The following is a 17,131-nucleotide window of genomic DNA, read 5'->3' as shown; positions in this document are numbered from 1 at the left end:
AGCAATACTTAACTATTGCCAGTCTTTCCATCTTGCAAAACCTCATGGTTCCACAAAAAGGTCAAGTCAGGTGAGCACAGGGTCATGTTTCCTCCTCATGGGCGCTCACTTCCCCCTCCCCTCCTGATCTGTTAGTTGTGATAAGGCTGCTACAAAGGCCTCACAGCTGCTTTCAGCAATAAGCATAACATTTGGTATTCCAGCTGTGGGCAGTGGTTTAGGCATGTTACTGGGTTAACAAAATTTCCTCCTTACAGTTCCCCTCCTTGAAGATCACCTCTTTCTTAAAAAGAGGGCTTTCGCATAACTGCAATCACACCCGTAAAGGGTCCTGGCTGCACCAAAGCTGTGGTCCATCAAGCTCAAGGTTCTTAGCTGAGACCAAGGAAATGATCTTCTTGTTGGCATCCCAAACGCAGCAAACCCGATCAGCTGGGGGATGACTGCAGGGTGGCAAGTTGCACATACTCCCTTTCTAAGAGTAAGAGTGATGGTGGAAGAAGCCATCTGGCTCATCTGTTGGGGGTCTTGGAGTTGCCAAATTTAGTGCCAGGTCCATCATGCCATCAGGCTGAAAAAGATGATCACTACTACTTGGAACATCAAAATTATTACAATGGGATTCAGGGCCAAGTGGAAGATCCCTGTGCCAACAAGTAACCATTCCAATAATGCCTCTCGTCACTGGTATATTTTTAGATTCTGGCTAATTCTTGCTAATATCCATTTAATTTCATTGATGTTATGATGTACAGTAACTATGACCTTGTGTGCCTCTTGTTTGGCAGTATGCAGGTGGCTCTGCAAATCAGAGTGTACAAGCAACGTTTGTAAAACAGTTACAGTCATTCCAAGAGATATAGATTTTACAGCAGAGTACAATGCATATGTCTCTTTTAATTGATTATATTTAAGTTCAGGCACTTGAAATTCAAAATCACGTCCCCGAATCCCTGTAACATGACAAAAACATTTATCCTCATGGGGATCATTATCTATTTTATGCATGTAATTAACAAGAAGCGTAGGACACCAGCTTCTTAGAACACACAGTGATCACCTATATATATAAGCATAAAGTTATTATTTGCAAATGGGTTAATAGCATAGTGGCATTTCCCTTCAGTCAGTTCCAAACACAGAGCCTCTGCTTGCAGGGCATTTTTGTTGCTTTCATATCCCATTCCAGGTTCTTTTAAGCAGGCTTCCAATTTTACTGTTTTTCACCCTGGTCATTTGTCACCACCCGTAGTCCATATGTGTCGACCCATTGCATTTATCTTCTTTGCTAGCATTTCCTCACTGATGCTGTTAAAAACCCCACCCTTGTTCCAATTGCTCCCTATAGGTCTCTTATCCATTCCTTTCCAGATTTGGGGACTTCCTATAGATTTATCCAGTTTTCCCAGCTTTCAAATAATGGCTGGACCAACCATTTACAGAGGGCCTCTAGTGCCAAAATGTTTCTTGAGAACCCAGAGCATCCAAACTGCATGGCAAAGGAGCTTCCCATTCCCCTCCTGAATGAAATGATTTCCCCTCCAGTGCTGTCCGCTGGACAGGGCCACCCAGAGGATTCAGGGGGCCTGGGGCAAAGCAATTTCGGGGGCCCCTTCTACAAAAAAAAGTTGCAATATTATAGAATACTATATTCTTGTGGGGGCCCCTGTGGGGCCAGGAGTAAATTGCCCCACTTGCCCTGGCTCCCCACCCCAGGTGGCCCTGCCGCAGAGGAATGTCAGTCCACAAATGAACACATTTAGGCTTAATGCAATTAAATAATAGCTTGTCAGTTCCCACCCAGTGACAACCATACCCACTTGGGTAGCTTTTAATGTTCCACACAAACAAATCCCCTCTCCCACTAGCCACTTGTGTATACATGAGAATGATATGGTTGCCATAGAAGTGGGGAATTCCATAGTGGCCAGTTTTTTCAACCCAAAACATGACACATTGCCAGTTCTTGCTCATTCCCAAGCTAATATTTCCAAGGGGCCTAAAGAGTGATTTGTTCTTCTGGGATGTTGGGATCAGTAGTGACGTCAAAGGTATTGTTCACTTTACATTTCACTGTCATTCATTGATTGTCTCCCCATGCTGTAAAAACAATGGATTCCTGATTCACATCACCAAAGGAGCAGGTCTGCAATCCAAATGCCACGAACAGCAGCACACAGGAGTTCATTGTCTTCCAGGTCTTCCAGCATTCACATGGTTAATAATCTAAAACACAAAACAGAACAAACTTTTCCCCTCCCTATATAGAGGGAGATATCACTAAAACATTTAAGCTAAACTTATTAACTTTTACTCAGACACATCTGGGCCTGAGTCCTACTTTTCCCCTCTATCCTTTTTTCCCTGAGAGGGGACTCTTGAATTTTTAACTGTGCTTTGAGCATGTGCTTGGGGCTCAGCCCTGGTTTCTTCGGGCTTGCTGAGGCTGGACACCTGACAGTTATGAGTACACCTTTTACTGGCGAGTGAGCAGTTTTCAGTAACACAAGGGACAATCCCATCAGATATTTCCAATGCTGCAAAGTGCAAACTAGTGCTAAAGCTTTCTTTTCATAGGGAGTAAATCTCCTCTCCACCTCACTGGAAGGCTAGGAGACATATGTCACAGGGCAGAGCATTGTTCCATGGTTCTGACTCTGTAAAGCTCTCCTCACAAACAGTTGTCCCATCCATGGGCTTAGGCTAAGGCTTCTTTTAACTAGACCATGGATTCTTGTTGAGAGCCCCAGTTCCGCTTTGCTCTCTTCTTCAACAGTTCTCTGAAAAACCCTCAATGAAATCTCAGCTCCAGTCTCATTTGGTCATAGGAATGCCCCTTTTGTCCTCAAATCACTAAAAAAATTACTTCTTGGGAGCACAGCTGTGCTTTCTTTGGGCTCACCTTAAACCAGTTTTCTGACTCTTTTGTAATACCCTGTCCAATATCTCCAGAGTCTCTTCCCTGGTCTGAGTGCAAACCAGGATATCATCCACATAAAAATATTGGACATAAAAATGTCTCTTTTGGGCATTCCTTCTCACGTCTTGACTACCTAGGCATGACAAAGAATAGAGAGGTATGTTCCAGCCATGTTCCTGGCAAAACACAACTGCTTCCCTTGAAAGGTAAAAGCAAATTTGTAATAGCCATCCTGATGTAAAGGGATAGCAAAGAAAGCCTTGGCTAAATCCAAAACTGAAACCCTCTGGGCCCCTCCTACCATGGAGGCCATCCCCTCCTGACACTTAGCCATTACGGGGACATCAGCGGGGTCATCCAATTAATGGGCAAAAAATCCAACACAAGCCTCTAAGTATTACCATCACCTTTAAGGACTGGCCACAGAGCGGCATTATTGGGGTTTTGCCTGTTCTACCAAAACTCCTTGGCCCAAAGCCCATCAGATGTTTCTTTCAGGCTGGCTTTTGCCTCCTTTGGCTACCTATACTGATCTGGCCTGTGGGATCGGGGCCGGTAACTAGGATTTCTGCATCAATTTTACCATATTCTATCTTATTTTTGCCCCACATTCCTGATATTTCTCTGCAGTTACTAGGACTTCTGGGGGCCACATCAGTTCTTCAGATGCCTTCAGGGCTGCTCTCCGGTACTTTGCTCAAATCTCCACTGGCTCCCAGAGTGCGCCGGGAGGTGGTTCCCTCAGGACGTGTTAGCAAAATCAACCAGCACTCTCAATGCTGTTAAAACATCAATTCCCAGAATCTCTTCTCTTTCCTTTCTCCCCTTTAGCCCTCGCCTTCCTTTAGAGTCTTATCTGGGAGGGCTATTGATTTACACATGGTTCCTTCATTCGGAGCAACAAATTCCCTATAGCTATAAAATAAACAGCTTTGGGCCTGATCCTTCTTTTGTTAATTTACTACTTTTCTCAAAACTGATTTTCAGGCAGTAATTAAAATCAGTAGCAAAATAAACTTTCCTGTTGCTTGGCAACCGTATTTTCAAGGGCAGTAAAGTAAAGCCAGCTGTGGTTTTAACCCTTAACTTTCAAAACAAAAATGCACAAAAGAAAAACAAACAAACAGCGTGTGTGTCAGGGAAGTTGTGTCCATGTGTGTGAAGAACGACTTAAGAAGGAAGGGAAATTTAAGCAAAAAAATAAAGCACAGACAACAACAAGTGGGGCTTCTTGGGCCAAAGAATCTGGGAACCTGTACTCCTAAACTGGCTCTGAGAGGAGAGTGAAGGCTGCTACAACACCCACCAGAGTGAGACTGGGAGGTGCCAGCTGTCCTTGCCAGACATCCCAAGACTGGGCTCCAGTTTAATGGGACAACCAATTTCCCTGGTATCGTGCGTGGTCAGGGGTGAAGGGCCTGACCTCTACCCATTCTTTTCCTCCTTCGTTACCCCCTTGGGGATCAATCTTCCTCACTGAGGGGGCTATGGGCATGGGAGTCTGCAGCTCTTCCAGTGTTTCAAGCAAGTGACTATATGGAGACTGCCCAGAAGAGCCCAAAGGAAAGGAAAGTTCTTGGTGATCACCCCTCTCATCATCATAAGAAGGATGCAAGTTGGGGTCCTCCTCTGACCCATACCCCCTTCCCAGACTACAGCTTCCTCTAATTGAAGCCACTGTTCCCTTCTGCTCTCCCTCGATGGCTCCGAGAGCACAAATTTGTCTCTTATATTCCCCATGATCTGCCTGGATCTTAGCCTGAGACTCCTTCAGTAAGGTTCTAACAATTCGTTCACTCTCCACTGTTGGATGTTTCAGTCTAGACACCTCCTGTTTCAGCTTCCCACTCACCCTCTCACTGTCAATGTCACACACACTTGCTTTTGCACTCCGACTATCTGAGCTTTGGAGGATGTCTGACTCAGTCTTCAGGCTGGATATCTCTTTGTCTTTCTCAATTTTATATTTCTCAGTTCCTCTACACTTACCTTTAACTGACCTATCTCCCCATCTACTACTATCACTATTATCTGCTTACAAAGCTGCGGGATCACCCTGGGGCCAGTCAAAGTTACAGGTGTCAAGGCATGTTACCCCTGTTCCTGTATAAAATCAGTCAAGCTGTTTCCTCATTTTCAACTGTTCTTTCTTTCCAGATGTTTCCTTTCCTTTGGACATAATTCCTCACTTGAACAGGACACCAGTCTGAGGTCTAAGTCCCAGTAACAGAATTTACCCATAAACTGACTTGTGAGTTACAACATGAGAACTGTAGGTAGCAACCCCACCTCACCATCCTCTACTTTCTATTGCAATAGACATCTATTTTTGGTTTGCATCAACAGTCCCCTTCCTCTCCATCATCTTCTTTTGGGCCTCTATTACCTGGGGTTTTGCGGAACCCAAAGCTCTTTGTGACTTTATTCTTTGCAAGGCAGTGGCAGGAAATTAATCAATGGGGACATGGCTGTCTGGCTGATAGACAGTTGACGCAAGCAGGCAAAGAAAAGTGCTTTCCCTCAAAACGTCTACTTCATTTAGTCTCCAGCACTTACACCTGTCCGCAACAGGTTAGTGGAGCAGCCTTAATTACCCTCAGATTACTGTAGGCTAACTGTAGACTTCAGTGGCCAGCCTTCCATCTGCAGGGGAACATGAGAGGTGTCCAAGTGTTCAGGTGTCCAAGTGTCCACCGAGCCCAGAGTTCTTCCTCTTTTTATACCCAATTTGTTAGTATTACATAGCTTGTTCATCAAAAAAAGTGCTGAGTAGAAGCTAAGTAAAGTATGGAGTTTTCCAGCCTGTAGTGTGGAGTATTCCATCAGTTAACAAGCTGTATCTCACATAGGAATAGTTAACTATTGCTAGACTTTCCATCTTGCAAAATTGCATGCTTCGGCAAAAAGCTCAAGTTGGGAGGGCAGAGGGTCATGTTCACTTCTTGTGGTCACTCACTTCCCCCTCCTCTACTGATCTGTTAGTTATACTAAGGCTGCTACAAAGGCCATACAGTTGCTTTCAGCAATAAGCATGACATTTGTTATTCCAGCTGCGGGCTATGGTTTAGATGTGTTACTGGGTTAATACAATTTCATCCTTACAGATAGAAATTCTGCTAATTGCATGGCTCCAGTTCTGTATACTAAAAAAGTATTCTATTGTCCAATAAAAAACTGTTAGATATAGAGATGGATATAGATGATATAGACAGTTAAATAGGGAAAGACCAAGATACTAGGTAATTCACTGTCACTGTGAGAATCATCCTTAGATCCATGCTACTACCATTTTCACTCATGAGACTTAAGTATATTATTTTAACAGTTCACTAGTCTATCCTGAACAAAAGGACAACATTTCTGTAGACTACAGAATTAGAACCATGCAATAAGAAGAACTTTTATAGACAGCTACATTTTAACCTTTCCAATAAGCATTATACAGCAAATTAGAGTGTTATCAAAATGTAAAATGTGACAAGAATGGAAGCAATCATTCAACTCTTAGAATCCCAGAATATCAGGGTTGCAAGGGACCTCAGGAGGTCATCTAGTTCAACCCCTGCTCAAAGCAGGACCAATTCCCAACTAAATCATCCCAGCCAGGGCTTTGTCAAACCTGACCTTAAAAACCTCTAAGGAAGGAGATTCCACCACCTCCCTAGATAACCCATTCCAGTGCTTCACCACCCTCCTAGTGAAAAAGTTCTTCTTGTTCTGTCATCTGGTACCACTGAGAACAGTCTAGATCCATCCTCTTTGGAACCCCCTTTCAGGTAGCTGAAAGCAGCTATTAAATCCCCCCCTCATTCTTCTCTTCTGCAGACTAAACAATCCCAGTTCCCTCAGCCTCTCCTCATAAGTCATGTGCTCCAGCCCCCTAATCATTTTCGTTTCTCTCTGCTGGACTCTTTCCAATTTTTCCACATCCTTCTTGTAGTGTGGGGCTCAAAACTGGACACAGTACTTCAGATGAGGCCTACCAATGTCAAATAGAGGGGAATGATCACATCCCTCGACCTGCTGACAATGCCCCTACTTATACAGCCCAAAATGCAGTTATCCTTCTTGGCCACAAGGGCACACTATCGACTCATATCCAGCTTCTCTTCCACTGTAACCCCTAGGTCCTTTTCTGCAGAACTGCTGCCTAGCCATTCGGTCCCTAGTCTGTAGGCTGCAGGACCAACCCTTGGGGCACTCCACTTGATAATAGCTGCCAACTAGACATGGAGCCATCAATCACTACCCATTGAGCCCTATGATCTAGCCAGCATTCTATCCACCTTATAGTTCATTCATCCAGCCCATACTTCTTTAACTTGCTGGCAAGAATACTGTGGGAGACTGTATCAAAAGCTTTGCTAAAGTCAAGGAATAACACATCCACTGCTTTCCCCTCATCCGCAGAGCCAGTTATCTCAGCATAGAAGGCAATTAGATTAATTCAGCATGACTTGCCCTTGGTGAATCCATGCTGACTGTTCCTGATCATTTTCTTCTTCTCTAAGAATTGATTCCTTGAGGACCTGCTCCATGATTTTTCCAGGGAGTGAGGTGAGGCTGACTGGTCTGTAGTTCCCCAGATCCTCCTTCTTCCCTTTTTTAAAGATGGGCACTACATTAGCCTTTTTCCAGTCATCTGGGACATCCCCTGATCACCATGAGTTTTCAAAGATAATTGCCACTGGCTCTGCAATCACATCTGCCAACTCTTTTAGCACCCTTGGATGCAGTGCAGCCGGCCCCATGCACTTGTGCTCATCCAACTTTTCTAAATAGTCCCAAACCACTTCTTTCTCCACAGAGAGCTGGTCACCTTCTCCCCAAGCTGTGCTTCCCAGTGCAATAGTCTGGGAGCTGACCTTGTTCGAGAAGACAGAGGTAAAAAATGCACTGAGTACATTAGCTTTTTACACATCCTTTGTCACTAGGTTGCCTCCCTCATTCAGTAAGGTGCTCTCACTTTCCTTGACTTTCTTCTTGTTCCTAACATACCTGAAGAAACCCTTCTTGTTACTCTTAACATCCCTTGCTAGCTGCAACTCCCAAGTGTGTTTTGACCTTCCTGATTTCACCCTGCATGCCTGAGCAATACTTTTATACTCCTCCCTGGTCATTTGTCCAAGCTTCCACTTCTTCTAAGCTTCTTTTTTGTGTTTAAGATGATCAAGGATTTCACTGTTAAGCCAAGCTGGTCGCCTGCCATATTTACTATTTTTTCTAGACATCAGGATGGTTTGTTCCTGGAACCTCAATAAGGATTCTTTAAAATACAGCCAGCTCCCTGGACTCCTTTCACCCTCTTGTTATTCTCCCAGGGGATCCTGCCCATCAGTTCCCTGAGGGAGTCAAAGTCTGCTTTTCTGAAGTCCAGGGTCCGTATTCTGCTGCTCTCTTTTCTTCCAGGATCAGGTCAGGATCCTGAACTCCACCATCTCATGGTCACTGCCTCCCAGATTCCCATCCACTTTTGTTTCCCCTACAAATTCTTCCCTGTTTGTGAGCAGCAGGTCAAGAAGAGCTCTGCCCGTAGTTGGTTCCTCCAGCACTTGCACCAGGAAATTGTCCCCTACACTTCCCAAAAACTTCCTGGATTGTCTGTGCACCGCTGTATTGCTCTCCCAGCAGATATCAGGGTGATTAAAGTCTCCTATGAGAACCAGGGCCTGTGATCTAGTAACTTCATGGATATTAACTATATTTTCTGTTTCATTTAATTGTTTTGATGTAGCAAATTAAGATACACTATACTTTTACATAGACAATAAAATAAATTAACCAAAGGGAAATATGTGACTGCCAAAAACAGAAAAATAGATGATGGAGAATGAAAGTATAAGAGACTATCAGTCACTTAACTACTTTAATCATAATCTCAACTAAACCATGAAAGAAAAGAAAGGTTGTCTTTTCCCTAATATAGTCTTAAAATAGTCTTTTCAATGTAATAATTAAACATTTTGGACTCTTTAGAAATGTACGCTTGGTAAGTATATTCATTTTGTGCAAAATGAATCAAGAAATTATTTCACTCAAAACTAGAGGCAGCTAAGATATTCTGTTACTGTGGCACAAAGTTACTGCATAGTTAATAGAAATGCCTGAATAGTTAAATGCACACTACTTATGAGTACAACTTTTATTTGCTGACCCACTGAATTAATGTATCAATACAGAATTTCTGGCACTGAAAATGTATTTCCAGCAGTTAAAGTAGTTATTATACTATACTTCAAGAAGTGAGGATTAGCAATGGGAAGAACATGGTCATTTACCCCTGGGGTAGTAACCAAAACATCGTTATATTCACATTCAATTACTTATTAGAGTGACAATTTAAAAGCAGACAGAACGCATTTCACTTTTTAAGTGCAAAACTATTTCAACATGTTAAAATAGTGCAGCAGTGCAGCTCTCACTTCACATCTGATTTACAAATTAAGCAAAGTCTGGAACTTGACCACTGACAAAAATTAAAAGTCAGTTTTGGTAAAAAGAGTATGGGGAAAAACTTCCTGTGGTGTCAAAATAATTATTGTTTAAGTCTCTTTTCAAAGTTTGTCTTCTCTGAAATTCTTTGAGTGTTGAGCATTTTTTTTTGTAATAATAATGCTAAATGTTTATCTTTTTAGAAAGCCCTGGAGTTAGACTCATAAGCTAAGACACAACCATTGTAATAAACAAAAACTGAAGACCAAAAAAGGGAGTGTAGTAAGTACCATTGCTAATTTTAACGGAGTCTATTTAATAACTGACTTTTGTGCTTGATGCTTTGTGCCTAATGGTAAAGGGTAGTCAGCAACTGGATTACAGCCTTACATTGTTGAACATGTGGAACAACAAACAAAGCAAAGTTTAAAATGAGACTAAATATAATGAGGGAGGAATGGTTTATTCTGAAAAAAAGAGCACAAGCTGTGCTTTCTGTCCCCAAGAATCTCTCTTATAACATGCAGAGAAGATTGTTGAACATAGAGAAATTAGTGACACAAACATCTGAAAAGGAAATTAGAATAAGTATTTGAGCAAAATAAATTCTGTGACAACTTCTACAGAACTTGTAAATTAACTTATTAGTTAAATTCAAAGTAATGATGGAATTGGGACCAAGACCCAGATTTTCTATCATTTTGTTTCAGACCTATGAAATACCCATAATTAAAGCATAACACAAGTTTAATATGTGGGTTCTCAGAAGTAAACTAAGTATTGCATGCATCCTACCTCAGACAATATGCCACACTTCGCAGTGCTGAGATTGTCTTTCTACAGTTTTTCCAGTGAGAAAAAACAACTTGTACTCTAATAGAAAGGTTCTTAATATTAGCGTATTTCTTCAGGCATCTCTAAATGAAAGAAAACAAGTGAGTGTCACAAACTATTCAGAAGCAATATACAATATATGTAACGAAAATTTTCCCAAAGCAAAGGGATGCTCCTAGAACACAATGAACCTGGAACTTGTGCATGGGTGAAGGAAAAGAATTGGAAGAACTAGATTTTAAAAGTCATTACAGGCCATAATTACTGTATTTTTTTTGTTGTTCAAGTTTTCAAAAAATGTCTGTAGCACCATTCAGGGTAAACTGGGCAAAGCTACATTACTGATGATATTGGCCTCAGACAGTGTGAAGGGGAAGTGATCCTCTACTGTCAGAGAGAAGAGAATTTGAGCCAATATTTTAGACCCTTATCTATAACCCAATAAAGTCAATAGGCGCTATTCCATTGATTTCTATAGGTGTGGGATTAGGATCTTAGCGCACACTTCTGACTTTCACACAAGACCCATTAGCTATGACAAGACAGCAAAGAAAGACCCATGGCTGGCTTGTGCCAGCCGACTCAGGCTGCGCTGTTTCATTGCTGTGAAGATTTCCGGGCTCAGGCTGGAGACTGTGCTCTGTCCTAGAGCCCAGGCTCCAGCCTAACTCTGGAAGTTTACACAGCAATGAAAAAGCATGCAACCTAAGCCCTGCAAGCCCAAATTGGCTGGCCCAGGCCAGCTACAGGTCTCTAGGTGCTGTGTAGACATACCCATTGTATCATGGAGAAAATCAAATATTTTAAAAATAAATATATACTTATTCATTGTTTTTTATTTTTAATGAGTTAATGAATAGGTTTGAGGAAGGTTGTACGTTTGATCTAAGAATATCTTCATCATTAATAATAATAGCTCCAGCAACTGCTGCCTGGAACTGAAAAGGCAAGAAAACAAATGAAAGGAAATTGTATGAGTCTAGTCAAAGCAAACAATATGAAAATTATATTTAACAACCACAACCAGTACTTATGGGCCTAACTTCAATGAGTTCTACAAATTATTTAGCATCAACCAATGCTGAATTCAACATCTCTTCTTCTACTATTGCTGTTAAGTAAACTACTGCATAGAGCTTTCCTACGGCCTGATCCAAAACCCTCTGAAATCAATGAGATTCTTTTCCATTGACTTCAGTGGACTTTGGCTCAGGACCCTAGACTGTAAGACTTTCTGGACAGGGACCCTGCATATTATGGCATATAAATAATACAGCAAAACAACAACTCCATTAAAAGTTCTCTAGTGCTAGTTAGCAGCAATATTGTTGAACTAGACTATCATCTCTGTTTCACTTTCTCTGGAAAAGAAACCTTTAAATTAAAGCTTGTCCTTGAGACAACACAGCATATTTACATGCAATGACAGAAAGTGTTATTCAGCCAGTCTCTATCTAACCTCATCTATACAATGGGAAATATGGGTGGGGAGGGGGAAACAGATTTGGAGGATAGAGAAAAAATAGTAAACTCAATATGATGTGTGACAGAGAAAGTTTTAATGGATCTCTCATTCTTTCTGTCCCATCCAGCTCAAAAATCTCTCCCCCAAAGCTGTCTGCTAATGGTTACAGGTCAAATATAAAATAAAAATCTGTCCACCGCACCAGGATTCTAATGCTAATCCATCCAAAGTAGTGTACATCAGCCTTGCAAAATTCTGTTTACCTGCTCATCTCAAGGGGAGTAATTTATTTTGATGAGTGATTAAAATCTCATTAGTCTTTTCTAGTAAGGATGGCCAAATAGATTCTGAGCCATCACTGTTCAAAGTTCATGTTGATTTTCAACACTGCCTGGTTTAAGTTGTGCTGAGAACTGGATCCAGGGGAACAAAGATACTTTGGTTTTCTTGTCATAGTGTCTTCCCTGTAAAGTACTGATATGGTTTATGAGCTGCTGAAATTCCAGGCATTACAAGCCAATTTTGGCATTTAGCAATATGCCTGAGTAGGAGGTGAGTGGAGCTGCACCTCCCTACCTTAATCTAGTGTAGTCCCACTCCCTGCTGAAGCAACATTGTCTGTGGGGACAGTATACTTTGCAGATGGCCCAATCTATAGCCTCACCTACTTTCTGCTCCTTTTCCTATTCCCTTTGGAGCAGGCCATGGGAACAGTTCCTGAGGCCCACTGAATGTAGGGACTGGCCTTTATGTGGGCTGTGCAAGTGGATGGAGGCAGGAGAAAGTTACTTGTATTGTCCCTTTGTACGTCTGCACAAAAGCCTGTCACAATTCGGTTCTAACTCTCAATATGCAAGTCATTTTCTATGGGATTACAAAAGATGCTCTCACTACTTAGATATATATGGTCTTATAGGTGGTGGGGAAACACTGAAGATCAAGTATGCTACAGATCATTACCCAATTTATAACAAAGAGGATGTTGTTAATTGTGGTTGTGTATCTCTCCTTTATCATTATTTTCTTCTCTCTCCTCATACATACAATATATATTGACATGTCTTGAGTGTTTAAAGATCTCAAACAACGGAACATCAGTGTTGTAGGAACTTCAATTGCTCAAGTAGGCCAAAAATTTCAAAAGCAGGTGCCTAAAGTTAAACTCCTAAAATTAGGCCTAATTAAGGGTTCATTGAGGGAATGCAGACAAAGCTAATTGCCAGCAGGCATCTGATTCCCCTGATGGGACTACATAACCTTGCAGGGGGGAAACTATGGTTGGTGTCACTGGGCATAACTCTAGGTAACTCGAGGGGGTGGAAGACCACGAGTGTCGATGAAGCACCCTTGCTCTAGGCCAAAGTGAGCCAAAGTTCCTCCATGTTCAACTTTAGTCGACCCTGTCATAAACAGATAGCTAAGGGTTAATGTCTCTTTCACCTGAAGCACCTGACCAGAGGACCAATCAGGAAACCGGATTTTTTTCAACTTTGGGTGGAGGGAATTGTGTCTCTGTGTCTTTGTTTTCCGTCTGCCTGCCTTCTCTGAGCTTTGGAGAAGTAGCTCTACTTTCTAGTCTTCTGTTTCTAAGTGTAAGGACAAAGAGATCAGATAGTAAGTTCTATGGTTTTCTTTTCTTTGGTATTTGCATGAATATAAGTGCTGGAGTGCTTTGATTTGTATTCTTTTGGAATAAGGCTGTTTATTCAATATTCTTTTAAGCAATTGACCCTGTGTTGTATCATCTAATACAGAGAGAACATTTGTACTTATTTTTCTTTCTTTTTATATAAAGCTTTCTTTTAAGACCTGTTGGAGTTTTTCTTTACTGCAGGGAAATTGAGTCTGTACTCACCAGGGAATTGGTGGGAGGAAGAAATCAGGGGAGATCTGTGTGTGTTGAAGTGGCTAGCCTGATTTTGCATTCCCTCTGGGTGAAGAGGAAAGTACTTTTTGTTTCCAGGATTGGGAACAGAGAGGGAGATTCACTCTGTTTGGATTCACAGAGCTTGTGTCTGTGTATCTCTCCAGGAGCACCTGGAGGGGGGAAGGGAAAAAGGATTATTTCCCTTTGTTGTGAGACTCAAGGGATTTGGGTCTTGGGGTCCCCAGGGAAGGTTTTTCAGGGGGACCAGAGTGCCCCAAAACACTCTAATTTTTTGGGTGGTGGCAGCAGGTACCAGGTCCAAGCTGGTAACTAAGCTTGGAGGTTTTCATGCTAACCCCCATATTTTGGACGCTAAGGTCCAAATCTGGGACTAAGGTTATTACATGGTGGCAGTGGGTGGGAGATAGACAGAATCCAGAAGCCAGTAGGAATATTATATTTTTCTTTTCTCTGCTAAGGGCTTTTTAGCAGAGAGAAACAGTTTGGTTTTAAAAGGGAACCAGAGAGAAATTTTTTTTTCTGCTCTCTCTGGCAGTTTGTGGCTTGCATGTTAAGCAGAAGTCGTTAAGGACTATTAACAGTCTTTTGTCACAATAGCACTCCCATTGAGAGTCGTACCAGCACTTATAGGCATGCAAATAAAGTGGTTTTTCTGGTTTCCTTTCATTGAACATTAGCTAGAGAGAGAAAAGGAAAAAAGCACTGTTGCTAGGCAGACTTCAGGAGGCAACAGAACCTGCAGTTCAGAAGATAAACACCGGAGGGCACCCCAACACAAGAAAACAGGAACCATGACTTCTAAGGCAAAAATTGGCGCCGAAGAACAAATCAAAGAAGCTGAACACAGGCGACAGATGGAGATGAAAGAAAAGGAAGAAAGCATGAAACTGGCAGCCTTCCAAAGAGAACAGGCAGCCCAAGAGGCAGCACACAAAAGAAAACTAGAAGAAGAAGAGAGAGCCTACCGAAGGAAACAAGCAGAAGAAGAGTTGGCCCACCACCGAGAAATGGAAAAAACACCAAAAAGAAATGGAAAAACACCAAAAAGAAATGGAAAAAACAACAAAAAGAGAATGAAGAGAAGGAAAAACAGAGAAAACATGAACTGGAGTTGGTAAAAGCTGGGCTGCATGTGCCAGCCAACCCTAACAACCCGGCGCCAAATATTGCTCCACAGCACAGGAAATTTCCCACCTACAAGGCAGGTGATGACACCGAGGCCTTCTTGGAAAATTTTGAAAGAGCCTGTCTTGGGTACAGCATTCCCGAAGACCAGTACATGGTAGAATTGAGGTCACAGCTCAGTGGACCTTTAGCAGAGGTGGCAGCTGAAATGCCTAAGCACCAAATGAATGACTATAAACTTTTTCTAACCAAGGCCAGATACAGGATGGGGATAACCCCAGATCATGCCCGTCGGTGCTTCAGAACCCAAAAGTGGAAACCAGAGGTGTCATTTCCCAAACACGCCTACTACATTGCAAAAAACTATGAGGCCTGGCTAACAGGAAACAACATTCAAACCTTGGAAGAACTGAACCTCCTCATACAAATGGAGCAGTTCTTGGATGGTGTTCCTGAAGACATCACGCGGTACATACAAGATGGAAACCCCAAGAATATCGCTGAGGCGGGGGAGATTGGAGCCAAATGGATGGAACTGGCAGAAAGCAAGAAAGCTACTGTCAAGGGGAACGATTACCCCAGGGGGCACACAGACCATAAACCCTACAACCGAGGACAGCCAAAGACCCCACATACCACCCAAGTAAAGCCACAGATACCCTACCCTTCAACCTCGCCAGTCTCCAGTAACTCACCTCGGCCCAGTGACCCATCAGATGGAAGATGCTTTAAGTGTAATGAACTGGGACATATCAAGGCCAAGTGTCCCAAGAACACCATGCGAGTGCAATTCATTACACCACCATCACACCAAAGATCCCCAGGCCCGGGTGCCTCTCAAATACCCTTGGAGCGAAGGGAAAATTTGAGAGTGGGCGGAAAGAAGGTTACTGCGTGGAGAGACACGGGGGCACAAGTATCAGCTATCCACCAATCCTTCGTTGACCCCAAATTCATCAACCCAAAGGCCAAAGTGACAATTTACCCCTTCATGTCACAAGCTGTAGACTTGCCTACAGCTCAACTGCCTGTCCAGTACAAAGGCTGGTCAGGAATGTGGACTTTTGCAGTCTATGACAATTATCCTATCCCCATGCTACTGGGGGAAGACTTGGCCAACCAGGTGAGGCGGGCCAAAAGAGTGGGAATGGTTACACGTAGCCAAACCAGGCAAGCTTCCAGACCCATTCCTGTTCCTGAACCGTCCACAGAGGCCCCGTCTGTGTTACCAGAGACCCAGACAGAGGTAGTGGACCCGGATTCCATGCCTACCACTGAAACAGCCACAGCATCTCCAGTCCCAGGCCCGGAACTGGAACAGCAACCAGCACCAGCAAGTGAAACCCCCTCTTCAAACTCAACGCCAGTGGGCGCCAGCGAGCCACAACTGGCAGAAGCAACAGACAGCCATACCCAAAAGGCTCAGCCAGAGCCTGAAATACCCTCAGGTGCACCAGCAGAGAGCGGTTCACCAGCAACGAAAACAACCCCATCACCTACATCGCTTCCAGAGGGACCAAGCCCAAGTCCACAGTCTGAGGAAGAACTGGTGACCCCAGCCTCAAGGGAACAGTTCCAGACTGAGCAGGAAGCAGATGACAGCCTTCAGAAAGCTTGGGCGGCGGCACGGAGCACCCCACCGCCTCTCAGCTCTTCTAATCGATCCCGGTTTGTTATAGACCAAGGACTTTTATACAAGGAAATTCTTTCTGGTGGACACCGGGAAGAATGGCAGCCGCAAAAACAGTTGGTGGTTCCAACTAAGTACCGGGAGAAGCTCTTAAGCTTAGCCCATGATCATCCCAGTGGCCATGCTGGGGTGAACAGAACCAAGGACCGGTTGGGGAAGTCCTTCCACTGGGAGGGGATGGGCAAGGACGTTGCCAAGTATGTCCGGTCTTGTGAGGTATGCCAAAGAGTGGGAAAGCCTCAAGACCAGGTCAAGGCCCCTCTCCAGCCACTCCCCATAATTGAGGTCCCATTTCAGCGAGTAGCTGTGGATATTCTGGGCCCTTTCCCAAAAAAGACGCCCAGAGGAAAGCAGTACGTACTGACTTTAGTGGACTTTGCTACCCGATGGCCAGAAGCAGTCGCTCTAGGCAACACCAGGGCTAACACTGTGTGCCTGGCCCTAACAGACATCTTTGCCAGGGTAGGTTGGCCCTGCGACATCCTTACAGATTCAGGGTCTAATTTCCTGGCAGGGACCATGGAAAAACTGTGGGAAACTCATGGGGTGAATCACTTGGTTGCCACCCCATACCACCATCAAACCAATGGCCTGGTGGAAAGGTTCAATGGAACTTTGGGGGCCATGATACGTAAATTCATCAACGAATTCTCCAATAATTGGGACCTAGTGTTGCAGCAGTTGCTGTTTGCCTACAGGGCTGTACCACATCCCAGTTTAGGGTTTTCACCATTTGAACTTGTGTATGGTCACGAGGTTAAGGGGCCATTACAGTTG

Source organism: Gopherus flavomarginatus, chromosome 1 (assembly GCF_025201925.1).
Source record: "Gopherus flavomarginatus isolate rGopFla2 chromosome 1, rGopFla2.mat.asm, whole genome shotgun sequence".
NCBI lineage: Eukaryota > Metazoa > Chordata > Testudines > Testudinidae > Gopherus > Gopherus flavomarginatus.
The sequence above is the reverse complement of the archived record's forward strand: the minus strand, read 5'-3'. Positions refer to the sequence as shown.